Source organism: Gymnoscopelus microlampas (genome assembly GCF_963454915.1).
Source record: "Gymnoscopelus microlampas genome assembly, chromosome: 7".
In the NCBI taxonomy this organism is placed as follows: Eukaryota; Metazoa; Chordata; class Actinopteri; order Myctophiformes; family Myctophidae; genus Gymnoscopelus; species Gymnoscopelus microlampas.
The window spans coordinates 32,036,455-32,050,574 of record NC_139944.1 but is presented as its reverse complement, the minus strand read 5'-3'; the positions used below and the strand labels follow the sequence as shown (position 1 = coordinate 32,050,574).

At 37.1% G+C, this 14,120-nt stretch overlaps 2 pseudogenes across 2 annotated transcripts; one reads left to right on the top strand and one right to left on the bottom strand.

Moving 5' to 3' along the window:
* Positions 1 to 165: 165 nt before the first annotated feature.
* On the bottom strand, positions 166 to 13,911 carry LOC311048528 (annotated as a pseudogene). The gene is made up of 6 exons: positions 13,790 to 13,911; positions 13,262 to 13,677; positions 10,427 to 10,602; positions 9,716 to 9,719; positions 8,647 to 8,866; positions 166 to 582 (listed from the first exon to the last, which is right to left on the bottom strand). The product of its transcript is annotated as an uncharacterized misc_RNA (transcript).
* On the top strand, positions 4,934 to 5,584 carry LOC311048333 (transcription factor HES-5-like; annotated as a pseudogene). The gene is made up of 2 exons: positions 4,934 to 5,052; positions 5,165 to 5,584. The product of its transcript is annotated as a transcription factor HES-5-like (transcript).
* Positions 13,912 to 14,120: the final 209 nt, after the last annotated feature.

The following is a 14,120-nucleotide window of genomic DNA, read 5'->3' as shown; positions in this document are numbered from 1 at the left end:
GAAGACCTCAAAGGAGGTGATAGAGTATTTTTAGTCCACTATATGTACAACTAGTTGTACAACATTATTTTGTTTATCTTTCATAAAAGTATGCCATTCTGCCACAAACATCTTTGACCAATGTGGTCAATTGAATTTGTTTGAGTTGCTACAGTCTGTAGTTTACTACCAGGGCCTCCAGAGGGCGATGTTGACTGGACTCTTCTCTTTGGTGATGCTCGACTGAACTGGAGACCTCAGTTGAGGCAAATATGTCTCATTCATGTTCTTGTCAGAGGATGACTGCAGGTTCTGGAAGTGGTCCAGCAGTCTTCTCTGGGACTGTATCTTCACCTCATCCTTGGACAGGAAGTGAACCACCTCTTGGACACACCTGGAGTATCCCTGATTGACAGGTGCTGAGTTGACAGGTTGATACTGCTGCTGTTGTGTCAGGAAGCAAACTGTCATCTCCAGGATGTCTGCTTTCTCCAGCTTGGAGTCAGCTTGTTGTTTGAGGATCTCTGGGCCCAGGAGAGACTTGAGCTGCTCAATGCTGCAGTTGATTCGCTCTCTGCGTAACTTCTCCACCAATGGTTTTCTCTGCAGAAAGAAGAAGGGCATCATTAATAAACACATTCTGAAGAACAACACAAGTTTGAATAAGTTCAACCAATTATGAACAATATCTAAGTGTCCATCAAGTTGAGTCTTCAATTTACCTTGTGGTTCCGAGTCAGCTGCTCCTTAAAAGAGGTGATTGGTGAAGTCATTGTAGGTGCCATGGCTGATGCTGTCCTGTAGAGGTCTCTGTATCGAGATAATCTGATCAGATTCTGATCTGACCACTGGCTTCATCCCTCCTATTTATAGTCCACAATCTCCATAAGAATGTGTGGGTCTGGGTTTGGTTGGACTTTCTCACAGACTTAGCCAATCAGAGAGCTAGAGAGTAAGGACAATGAGAAATGCAATGCTGCTATATGTTCAAAATGCTCTTACTGCTGAGGGACAATGGTTAGATCTCAGGGGAACAGGTGGCGGATTGGGGGGTGATGGAGAGACTTTGTGTGAATCTGGGAAAGTGTTGACCCTGTAAAGAGAGCAGATCTGCTGCCTGATGTTGAGATCAATGACTTTGACTGAGCTCACGCTCATCATCACATCACACACGTGGAAGACAGAACTAACTGCCTTTCTTTATTTTTTAAATGCTCTGCCTTTTTACAAATGTGATTTCTGTATATATATATATATATATTGAAAACTAGTGTATATTAAAAAAAAATCTGACAAAATCTCACATTTTATCATTGAATCAAATGCTGATAAAAAAAGGCCATATCATTAATAATGATTTCTAAATTTGTTCAACTTCATCAAGGGAACTAATACCTCAGCAAAAATAATAGTAAATAGTTACCACTCATCAAGGTGAGCAGATGTAGCAGTTATGTTTCTCCCGTCTTATGACTGGAAGTGGGTGTGCATATAAGAGTTGATCAGAGTTTCCCACACTGAGTCCTGTGTGATGTCTGGTGTACAAAAGGCTGTTGAATGGACCTTTAGTGACTGCTGTTCAGCTCTGTGTTGTCATAGAGACTGAGTCTGACGTCAAACCATCTGATGGGAGCGAAGAGTAGAAATAAGCAGGATAACCTTCAGTGACTGGGAACAATAATAATAATAATATAAAACGACCGCAAATACTTAGAAATCACAAAGTGCAGTATTAAAATCCACATCAACAACTTGCTTTTAATACAATAAGAATGTTATTCTGCTGGGTGATTGATGGAAAAACTGTTCTGTCATATACTGTTCTGAACTAAGGTATGAGACTGTCCACAGGAGGTACACAGCACACCAGTATGATGCTTACTGATGTCCAGCGGCTACCAGTAACATTGTCTTGGGTTGCATTGGTAGAAATGTTAAAAGTCGGCATGACTGTACAGCAATATCCTTGGACTAGAAAGCCTATAAAAACAAACAAACAAAAAAACTGAATGCTGTAATTTCTCAAGACAGATTCTGCTAACAGCAGAATCTAATGTTATCCTAGGAACAAATATGAAGACTATGCTTTATCTAAAATCTCACACTTCTATTAAACCTACTGTGCCATCCATATGAACCGAAAACGACAACCTTACATAATATGCTGCACCTATAACCCCATTACCAAGCAAATAGTGTAAAGAAGGTCATAACCGTGAATATTCCTGCTCATGGTGTGGGAAAGAGCTTGTTTTCTAATCTGCCTCTCTGTCTGCCTTTTTGTTCATTTCAGAGGCTGTAGCATGCATGTCATGCTGGTGCATGCAGACACCTGTCATGCTGGACAAGTAGGGAAAATAGGTTTGTTGCCATGTCACCATTCATGCAACTCATGTCAAAACATAGAGAAATTTTTCACCAAAGAATAATACAAAATTAAGCAATTCTTCACTTATTATTTCACTAATGTCATCTATGTTTTTTTAATCAGGCCTTTTAGGCCATGAAACACTAAACTTGGCTTGATTTCTATCGGTATTAATGATGATTATATTACATTTACCAGCAGGGTCTGTTGGTCATATCTTTGCCATCATAAATCTACGGACAGGGTTGTTATTCTCTTTTTTCCATTTCTTTGTTTAAATATATCGTTGTTGAATAAAGTCCATTAAAATAGTAAAAGTATTATGCATAGTATCAGCACCATGTTTCTTGTGCACAATGCCAGTAGGCCACACATATGTTTATACTTCTTGAAATATTTAACTTAACTTAATATCTTTATTTGTTTCTAGAATAGTTATACCAGTAGGACCAAAATGTTTGCTGCTGTTTAAATTCACTTATCATTTTGCACTTGAGCACTGTTTTTTTTGCTTCTTTAGTCTAATGAGATATATGTCTATCCTTCTACCGAATTATAACCTTTTTAATTCAGTATGCTCATTTGATAACTTATGGTCAGGTAATTAAGATACGTCATTGGATCTTATGTGTGCCAATTCATACAAAAAAGAGAGAAGAAACTTGTATTATAAGCAAGCACAAGAGAGCACAGTTGAAAATCACTGTTGTGTTTCTTTTGTGGCCCTTGTAAACTTAAGGATTTATAGTCGTTTAATGCTGACAAATTAAACAACAGATAGAGATAAATATATTTGATACAATAGAAAGAGAGTATTGGCACAAAATGTTAAGAATAAGCGAGTAGAGGGAAATTCCTCTGCAAAAGTGTGCCAATTCCCTTTTGAGAATAGTCAGGAGCTGGTGGGGTTGAGGACATGAAGAAGACTCTGAACTGTGACTCTGCTCTCCAGAGTTTTCCCACACTCTGTTCATTGACAGAGCTCTCATTGAACAATAGACGTGTGCCTAGTTAAATGCTAATTCACCCCCACACAAGCAGCTCCCAATAATCCCCTGAGGGCAGGGTTTGTTGTCTAGACCTTCCTCAATCATGGCAGCAAAAAACACAAATATTTTTATGCAGACTATAAAAGTATAATGTACAAATCCACTGCATTTGGAGATGGATGTGAAGTCAAATATAATATCTGTACATTATTTATTTGTATGAATGAAAAAATAAAACAAACAAATAATTATTTTTTTTTTTTTTACAATAAGCAATATTATACAATTTATTAGATGCAAATTTATTTAACAAGATTTCATAAGCAATGACGAAATAATATTTAAAAAATATGTTATGAAATGTATAGAAAAGAATGCCCCTCACCATCTCCCACCACTCCGTCTAAGGGTCTGGGTGTATTGTCTCAGGGGCCCTGTGAGTGAGTTTTCTCTGGTTTCCCACACTCTGTTCATTCACTGCTTTCATTAAGAACAAAAGAAGTGTGTCTGGTTGCACATCACATTAACTATGGACTCAGTCTGGGAGTTGCTCCTCACTGTCTGTGAATGGAAATTCCAAACATCAAGACATGTCCCTGCCAGGCTTTTGTGACAGGGTCCCATCAAGTTCCTATATGGAATGCATGCAGACATTGCAAGGATTCATGAAAATTCAAATGCTTTCTGCTCAGCTCAGACTTCTTGTTCTGCATTCCAGACTGTTTATTTTGACTGAGGGGATAAAAGAGAATGCTTGGTGAGGTGTTGTCTAATATGGTACAATGTAATTTCACACTGGTGCACATTGCTCAAAATACAAAGCAGAAAAATACAACAAAAATATTTTATGCTTGTTATAAAGTTGCTTAATCATCAAGGTGCCAACCAATCCAAGGTAGTTGTTGAAATGTTCAATATTAACACTACAATATGGACCATGTATATATTTGCCGACTTAATGTTTACGTTAATACCTCCAAACATACTCATAATAATAATACATTGGTTTAACCTATACCATTACATTTTTTATATAAAACAAATAAAATGATTAGTTTAGCTACTCTCATTTTTGCAAAATATTAAGACCACCAGCAAAAATCTCCGAAGAATAAAGTAAAGATGCCATCAGCATTCAGCACTGTGATCAGTTCGCAGGTTAGATTGCAAATTTAGGGTATAGTGGCAGTAATACAACAGTCTAAACTAAAAAATAGAAAGCATAGTTGATTATGAGCATGAGATGTTATTTTATTTTTCTTATCTATGTCAATCTCCCAATTCAATTCAATCTCCCACGTGTGTGATGTGATGATGAGCGTGTGCACAAAGTCATTGATCTCAACATCAGGCAGCAGATCTGCTCTCTTTACAGGGTCACCACGTTCCCAGATTCACACAAAGTCTCTCTCCATCCCCCCCAGTCCTCCACCTGTTCCCCTGAGATCTAACCATTGTCCCTCCGCAGTGAGAGCATTGAGCATGATGCATTCTCCATTGTCTAACCAAGCAATGTCATTGGCTAAGACTGTGAGAAAGTCCAACCAGACCCAGACCCACACATTCATATGGAGATTGGGGACTATAAATAGGAGGGATGAAACCAGTAGAGATCAGATTCTCTCTGAGACCTCTACAGCACAGAGATCAGCCATGGCTCCTACAATCACTTCACCAACCATCTCTTCTAAGGAGAACCTGACTCTGAACCACAAGGTAAATTGAAGACTAAGTGTCAATAAATATCAATAATAATTATTTGTACTTATTCAAATGTAGGTTGTTCTTCAGAATAAGTGTATTAATGATGCCTTTCTTCTTTCTGCAGCAAAGAAAACCATTGGTGGAGAAGTTACGCAGAGAGCGAATCAACAGCAGCATTGAGCAGCTCAAGTCTCTCCTGGGTCCAGAGATCCTCAAACAACAGGCTGACTCCAAGCTGGAAAAAGCAGACATCCTGGAGATGACAGTTTGCTTCCTGACACGGCAGCAGCAGTATCAACCTGTCAACTCAGCACCTGTCAATCAGGGATACTCCAGGTGTGTCCAAGAGGTGGTGCACTTCCTGTCCAAGGATGAGGTGAAGATACAGTCCCAGAGAAGACTGCTGGACCACTTCCAGAACCTGCAGTCATCCTCTGACAAGAACATGAAGGAGACTTATTTGCTTCAGCTGAGGTCTTCAGTTCAGTCCAGCATCACCAAAGAGAAGAATCCAGTCAGCATCGCTCTCTGGAGGCCCTGGTAGAAAATTACAGACTGGAGCAAACACATTCAATTGACCACATTGGTCAAAGATGTTTGTGTCAGAATGGCATACTTTTATGAAAGATAAGCAAAATAATGTTGTACAACTAGTTGTACATACAGTGGACTGAAAAAACTATCACCTCATTTGAGGTCTTTGTATTTTGCTCTCAAAATGAGAACAGCAGTTGATTTCTTTTTGCTTTTTGCTTTCTTAAACTTTTAAGGAATTCAATTATTTGTTTCTACGATGACCATTTATGGTGATTCACCATGTTTACTATTTTGAATATCAAAATTAATCAGATTACCCTGACTACATTGTTTCTAAAAGTAAATTACTTACTACTTACTTTTCCTTCCCCATGGGAATATTTAGTGACGATGACATAATTTATGTCTCCTTGATAGAGATACTATTTGTGATCTCTTAATTCTTTTTTGAGAACATTGTTTTCTTTTAAGATTAGATATTGATATTCAATATCAAATTTGATAGAACATACATCTGTATTTTTTGACAGATTTCAGGATTCTCTCTGTTGAGAGAACTGTTCCAAACAAAATGTGCTGAATTTTCACTCTGTGGGTGACAGCACTCCTACCTTCAATGAAGTGAATGTTACTGTTGTTTACAACAAATTATTTCAAAATGAATGTATCTCTTCAAACCAAGTGGATGCGAATAAAAACAATCTTAAAAAACTATGAGTGTCCTCGTGTTATTTTGTGTAATTGAATCCCAGGGATTAGTCTACAAAAGATGTCAGTGAATTTCTTCAGGTATAAAACTTAAACATGTATTAAAGGGATAGTTCACCCCCAAAATGACTTTTTTTCTATTGATTAGTCACCCCATGGAGACTTGAATTTGTGGATATTAAGTTTTTGTCACATTCCTAAGCCAATAATTTGATGACCGGTGGACCGGTAGGCAGCGGTCTTCAACCAGAACTGCTGCCAGTCATCAAATTATTGGCTTAGGAATGTGACAAAAACAAAAAAATATCCATGAAATCAAGTCTCCATGGGGTAATTTTGGAGATGAACTATCCCTTTAATATAGGCCTTTACAGGGTGTTGATTGAGGTGCCTTCAAATTCATTTGACCTTTGAAGTCAGCTGACTGTGTTCGTTTGTTTGAAAAGCTAAATTTACTCAAGTACTGTACAATTTTGAGGTACTTTTACTTACTGGAGTATTTCCAATTGTCTATACTTTTACTTCTACTCCACTACATCTCAGAGGCAAATATTGTACTTTTACTCCACTACAATTATTTGAAAACTTTAGTTACTAGTTACTTTGCAGATTTAAATTATTACATTATAAAACATACATTAACCACTTTAGCCCTATTTTATTACCTAGGAGGCTATTTCAAAATAGCAGATACAGATGCGACGCGTTGTGAGATTGTAGATTTGGTATTTTCAAACATTTTTGTACTTTTACTTTTGGTACTTTAAGTACATTTTGATACCAATACTTTTGTACTTTTACTCAAGTAAATTTTGAATTCTGGACTTTTACTTGTAACAGAGTACTTTTACATTGCAGTATTGTTACTTTTACTTAAGTAAAACATTTGAGTAATTTTTCCACCACTGTCTCCCCGTCACTCCAGATCTTTAATAAACAAAAAATACACTTTCAGGTGTGTTGCCATTTTCAACCAATCAAGAGAGAATAATAGAATCTGCTCATTTCTTTGTGTCATCACTTCCAATTTAATCTGTATCCTGTATGCGTTCTCTCTCCTGATTGGATGAAATTGGTATTGAATTGAATTGAATTGATTTAACAGTGAGACTGGGGTCCCAGAAATAAAAATAAATATATAAAACAGGGGTCTGTGGTTTCATGCATATCAAAGTAGCAGTCCTTGAAATGAAGAAGGTTGCCAATAACTGCTGTAGACTACAGGTCATAATAGTGGTTTACTACATGTAGCTTGCATTCCAGAGATCAAAGCCAGGTGTTTCTCATTAAATGTCATTATGACTATATTATATTTTTATATTTAGTGTTCATGGTCAGTGCCATGTCACTATACGGAATTGAAGTTCTTATAACTAAAACCAATGTGGTTTCACATTAGGCTCAGAGGAACCAATTGATGTCAGACACATGAATGGGAATACTACAGTTGGCATTTTGTATGTCTTTAATCGTTTGAAATGAATCTTTAAACAAAAATATATTTCCTTTGGTGATAAAAAAAGAAGAAGAATATGCATCTGTATTATACAGTAAAATACAATATACAGTAATATGTTCCTTTTCAAAAGAAAACAATATGGTACACCTTGAAACAAGGCAGTATTTAAATGTTCACACAAAGAGTAGATAAGCATTATTCTGTTATGAATACATATACGCTACACAATTATGACCATTTAAATTGATTCAGATCTCACTGATTAAAATAATGGAGTCATGAGACTTCAAGTTCTCAGATACCCATTTTGGTGCATTAGATATAGCCTACTTAATTTGGTTGTGTGCATCCACCCATAAGTGAATGCATCCAATATACAGTATAAAACTCAGCAGCTTCACCATTTCTTGCATAGCAGAGTCTTTGTTGGGAACTTTGGGAGGAGGAAGAAATGTCCACTCTATACAAAGCAGCACAAAGAACTGTTGCAGATGAGTTATCTGCTCATCATGAACCTCCTTCACCTTTGACTCTGAGTCCATTCATTCTCCCCTGGTTATTCTCATAAGTAGATTGATGTTTCATCCTCTGGGGCAGGAAAGAGATCAACCTTCAACAGTTGGAACGTCTGTTGTGTGACAGCAGGGTCTTCACTTGAATAATCTAATTCTGTAATTCTGAATAATCGTTTTATAGTCGTTCTCTTCACAAATAAGTAGTGTAGAGGGGTTCGTCGGGATGCACATCAACACCAATATATATTGTGCTATAAATACACAGACAAAACAATGTAGCTGAAATCAATTACAGTCAATATGTAGACACTGAGAACCACAAAAATGTATAGAAGCACTTTCACTTTTATCTCTTCCTGGTCACGGTTAAAGACACAGTCGTGCTACATCTTCGTCTGCAGTGGGAAAGAGACGTAGGATGTCTCTTGAACATTTAGAGTAGCCGTTGTGTGACAGGAGGGTCTTTCTAAGGGTAAAGAAGGACAAAATCTTCTCCAGGAGGTCTGAAGCAGGGATCCCATTCTGCAGGTGTTCTCCGATCAGATCCTTTAGCTTCTCTACACCCGTGCTGCATTTCCTCTCCAACATGTGGAGATTGCATCTGTACCTGTGAGAATCAGAACAGCCATGAATACTTAATTTCTAATGACTTACATTTTGATCACAGAGCTCACTATATATAGGAGGTGTTCAGTCAAATAGTAATTCACAGGCCTAACATTGCCTCAAACATGCATTAACATGAGAGTTCAGGACTAATGATCCAACAGAATATTACAATTCCTATAAGTATCCAATAGGATTTTACAATGTTCCAATAGAATAATTTAGGATCCTGGTATCCCATAGGATTTTTTGACTATGGTATATAGTTTGAGAGAAACAAAGCATTCAAAAGCAGCCCCCGCAAGGATTGCAATACACATAAAATCACTGCACGTTAATTTATCTATTTACAGTTAAATTAACACTGAATGAATACAATTAATACATGAATGACCAGGTTGAAGTTTTAAAGAAGCCATAACATACCTAATGTAGTGGCTCTTTGTGGCGTCCTGAAGAGCGAAGTCAAAGTAAGCCATTTTCAGATGAAGGTCCTCAGTCCTGTTTTTCCTAAATAAATGTTTTGCTCGTTTTGGCTTGTTTTCTGCTGTAGTTGATCTCATATGTGTTGAGAGGGTCTTCTCTGATATCTGCTGTATCTTCCCTCTGAATTTATGCTTCTTATACTCATCGTCTCTGCCATCCATCCAATCAGGAAGCCCAGAGTGTGGGACAATAGGCTGAATTTAATGGCTGCTGCAATGGAACAGGTGGGATGTTGTGTATGCCCTTCATTAAACGGTCAGCTAAATTATTCTCTGGGAAAGTGTCAGTACCCATGTGGACCCAGGGCAATCGTTATTGCTATTCTGATGTTTGAACACAGAGGCTATAAATTAACAGAACTTACATCACTGGAAGAACATGTAAAAAAAAAAATTAAACCATGTTTTGTAATTTCTTCAGGAAATCCATCAAAACAGGACGATGTATTTAACATTGATGAGAAAATCCCAAAGCCAAGAACAGGACAGCCAATACTCTAGTTACAATAGAACTAATCTACATGAATAATTTTCTAGGTTTGAGAAACTTCCAGTCAGTCAAGTGTTTTATGGACATTAACAGTATCTCAAGTGATTTCAGAAGAAAAAAGAAGATTCGGCCCTATAGCTCATATCATTTGGTTCTGTAAAGCTAATCAAACATTGTATGAGAGGACACATTACACATTGTCAATGGAGCACTCGGTTTTGAACTTTAGTTAAAATAAATCTATATTTAAAAAAATAGATATGCATCATCTATATTTTATAATCTATATTATACTTGTTTTTATTCTTTTATGAATTCTGTTGTCTTTTACTGGGAGAAACATCATTTCGTTTATTTTTCTAACACTGCTTGCAGAAGGAAAACTAATGACAAATAAAGTAATCTTGAATCTTGATCTTTAATATTTAAATATTTGAAAATATTTGAACCAAAGACCAAGTGACACACGCACACACTCCCGATTAAATGCCGTAAATGTGTTGTTGTTCCTAACATGCTGCAGCTTTCATCAGTGAGCCCAGCTCAGACAGATGGTTTATCTGTAAACTGGCCCTTAGGCCTATACCTCTGTCCTTTGCATGGGACCAGTCCTGGGGCTTTGTCAGAGCCGACACACTTCCATTGTGAGTGGGGCTGACAGCCTGCATAGTGAAGTGTGGGAAGCCGTGTGTGGCTGTGGCTCCCAGCTCCAGAGAGAGGAGGGAGGGGGGGGGCGTGTGACCGGGGCAGGGAGGGAGATAGCTGTGTGAGATCAGATGAGGGAAATGAGAAACCTGAGACTCTGCACAGACAGAATGGTAGCGGTGATACTATACTTACTTGTGCGCTGGTGTCGTGCACAGTAAATAGCCAGTCTACATGCCAGTGGTGTAAAGTAAGTAACTACATGTAGCCTACTCAAGTACTGTACTTAAGTTACATTTTTAGGTATTTTTTTACTTTATTCAGTATTTACAATTTTCAGTACTTTTACTTCTACTCCACTACATCTCAGAGGAAAATATTGTACTTTTACTCCACTACAATTATATGAAAACTTTAGTTACTAGTTACTTTGTAGATTTTTATTATTATTACAAAACACACTAACCACTTCAGCCCAATATTTCGGCCATTTGAAAATAGCCGATCTACAAGCTTGTAGATCTGATATTTTCAAAAGATTTTCTATACATTTTTGAAACAGGACATTTTATGTGATGAGTACGATCTACTTTTGGTACTTGAAGTATATTTTGATTTGAAATACTTTTGTACTTTTACTCAAGTAGATTCTGAATACTGGACTTTTACTTGTAACAGAGTATTTCTAAATTGTGAAATTGATAGTTTTACTTAAAGTAAAAAAATGTGAGTACTTTTTCCACCACTGCTACATGCTCACAATAGGCTTGCAGCTTAACGTATTGTGAGCTTGTAGATCTGCAGACAGAGTCAGAAAGACATGATGGATAATGGAAAGCTGGGAATCCAGCTTTTCTGACATATTCCCAGTAACTATACCATCGTCCACACAGTAAACTCATTTGTGTTCATTTAGATCTGAGTGTAAAAATAGAACCAACCTGTTGCAGTCATACCTGTTGCTATAACTGAGTTACAGCAAAATTAATTTTATTGAACATAACCGATCTACAAGCTTGGAGCATGTAGAGATGGGATGCATTGTGAGCTTGTAGATCGGTTATTTGCAAATACAACAAAGAATATGCACTTGGCAAACTCCTTGAAAAGATTTTTTTTTCCTGTAATGTGTTGCACTTGACTAATGTTAAAAATAAAACTATGTGCCAGCAGCATACTGAAACATATTTCCAAACCAAAGCTGATAAAAAAATGTTTTATCAGTCCCAATAAAGTGATTAGGAATCCATGAGAAATAATATAATGTGTGCTTTATTTTAAGAATTGTTCTAGTAGGCCTACTAGTGTTGATTTAACTGTGAGAGTGTTTAGTTAGAGTCAATCATTTATTATCAGGAATGAATGCATCAAGGAAAGGGCACATTTCCAAGACATTTAAAAAAAAGAGCGGGCAATTTTTTGAAGATAAAGAGGAATTTAAATTTCCTTTTCACACATAGCAACAACATCTTATGTAGTTCTTACATTAACCACAGATAACGCATTATAATACAATAATCCAATTACATTAAGATCTAATCAAATATATATTTTTTTACTTTGGAGACCTTTATCAGTGAATGGAGAAAAGATAATGGACAAAAAATGTTGCAGTTGATGTTTGTTTATCGAAAAAGACTAAATGAGTCACATCAGCAATACATTCTTCAACAGAGCTGAAGGCAATAAATAGAAGTGATGACACATCACAACAATAACTTGGATATTTCTCCAAAACACTGTAGCCTACTCAAATAGAGAAGAGGATTTACAATGACAACTTGTCTCCATGCGAGACGTAAGGGCATTGTATAACATTAATGTTAAATTGAGAAAACATTCATCTCCATTCCACAATTGGCTGTTGAAAACATTACATTCTGTAGGAAGACCTGCAAATGATCAAAATAAGATCATAAAATATACCAGGTTTATATATGCCAATCACATAAGTGATGATAAAACGTTGAATAACAATAACATTCATAGAGAAAGAAGATGCACATTGTCATAACAATGTTAGTGTCAAGAGAAAATTGTGACTGTACATTAGATTAATATGCCTTTTTTTAAACAAAAAGATAGATTTAACCAAAAAGTACAGTAAGTTTTAGATCAATATAATTAATCCGTAACTGTCAGGCAAATACATTGTCATGTCGAGATGTCCGCGAAAATTTCCAACGCATAACTTCTAGGCTGACAGGTAAATTCAATATTATATTGCATTATACTGATGAAGATACTTCACAAATACACATTGTCATAACAATGTTAGTGTCACTAGATAATAATGTCAGTATATAAAGTTGGGTATGCCTTTTTAACAGAAGCACATATCAAAACTAGATCAGGCTTAATAAATCACTTGGATTAAAAGTATGTGACCACTTGAGGACATTAAAGGTTTTAGATCAATATAACTGATCTCTAACTGTCAGGTAAAAACATTGTCATGCCAGTGAAAAGATCCACCTCATAACTTAAAATCTGCATTGACAGAAAAATGCAACATCATACTGCTGATGTATCAGTTGCTCTCTGCTTTAATATAAAGCAGTGTAGTTTCTTCGGTGTCTAGGAAAATGTAACTTTTCTGATGAAAAGAAAAAGTTGTTTTAAGAATATTAGCCTACAAGTGTAAACCCTCTTTACAAGGTTTACATGCTGAAGACCAAGTCTTTCTGTATTGAAAATACAGCTGTTTGACAGAAATCTTGGACCAATATGGTCAACTCAATTGATCAGGTTCGAGCTCTAGTCTGTAGTTTTCTACCAGGGCCTCCAGAGGGCGATGTTGACTGGACTCTTCTCTTTGGTGATGCTGGACCGAACTGGAGACCTCAGTTGAGGCAAACAAGTCTCCTTCATGTTCTTGTCAGAGGATGACTGCAAGTTCTGGAAGTGGTCCAGCAGTCTTCTCTGGGACTGTATCTTCACCTCATCCTTGGACAGGAAGTGCACCAACTCTTGGACACACCTGGAGTATCCCTGATTGACAGGTGCTGAGTTGACAGGTTGATACTGCTGCTGTCGTGTCAGGAAGCAAACTGTCATCTCCAGGATGTCTGCTTTCTCCAGCTTGGAGTCAGCCTGTTGTTTGAGGATCTCTGGACCCAGGAGAGACTTGAGCTGCTCAATGCTGCTGTTGATTCGCTCTCTGCGTAACTTCTCCACCAATGGTTTTCTTTGCTGCAGAAAGAAGAAGGTGATCATTAATAAACATATTCTGAAGAACAAGACAAGCTTGAATAAGTACAAACAATTATTATTGATATTTATTTACACTTAATCTTCAATTTACCTTGTGGTTCAGAGTCAGGTGTTCCTTAGAAGAGCTGATTGGTGAAGTGATTGTAGGGGCCATGGCTGATCTCTGTGCTGTAGAGGTCTCTGTAGAGAGAATCTGATCTCTACTGGCTTCATCCCTCCTATTTATAGTCCCCAATCTCCATATGAATGTGTGGGTCTGGGTCTGGTTGGACTTTCTCACAGTATTAGCCAATCAGAGAGCCAGGAAAGACAATGAGGAATGTAGTGCTGCCCACATGCTCAATGCTCTTACTGCTGAGGAACAATGGTTAGATCTCAGGGGAACAGGTGGAGGACTGGGGGGTGATGGAGAGAGACTTTGT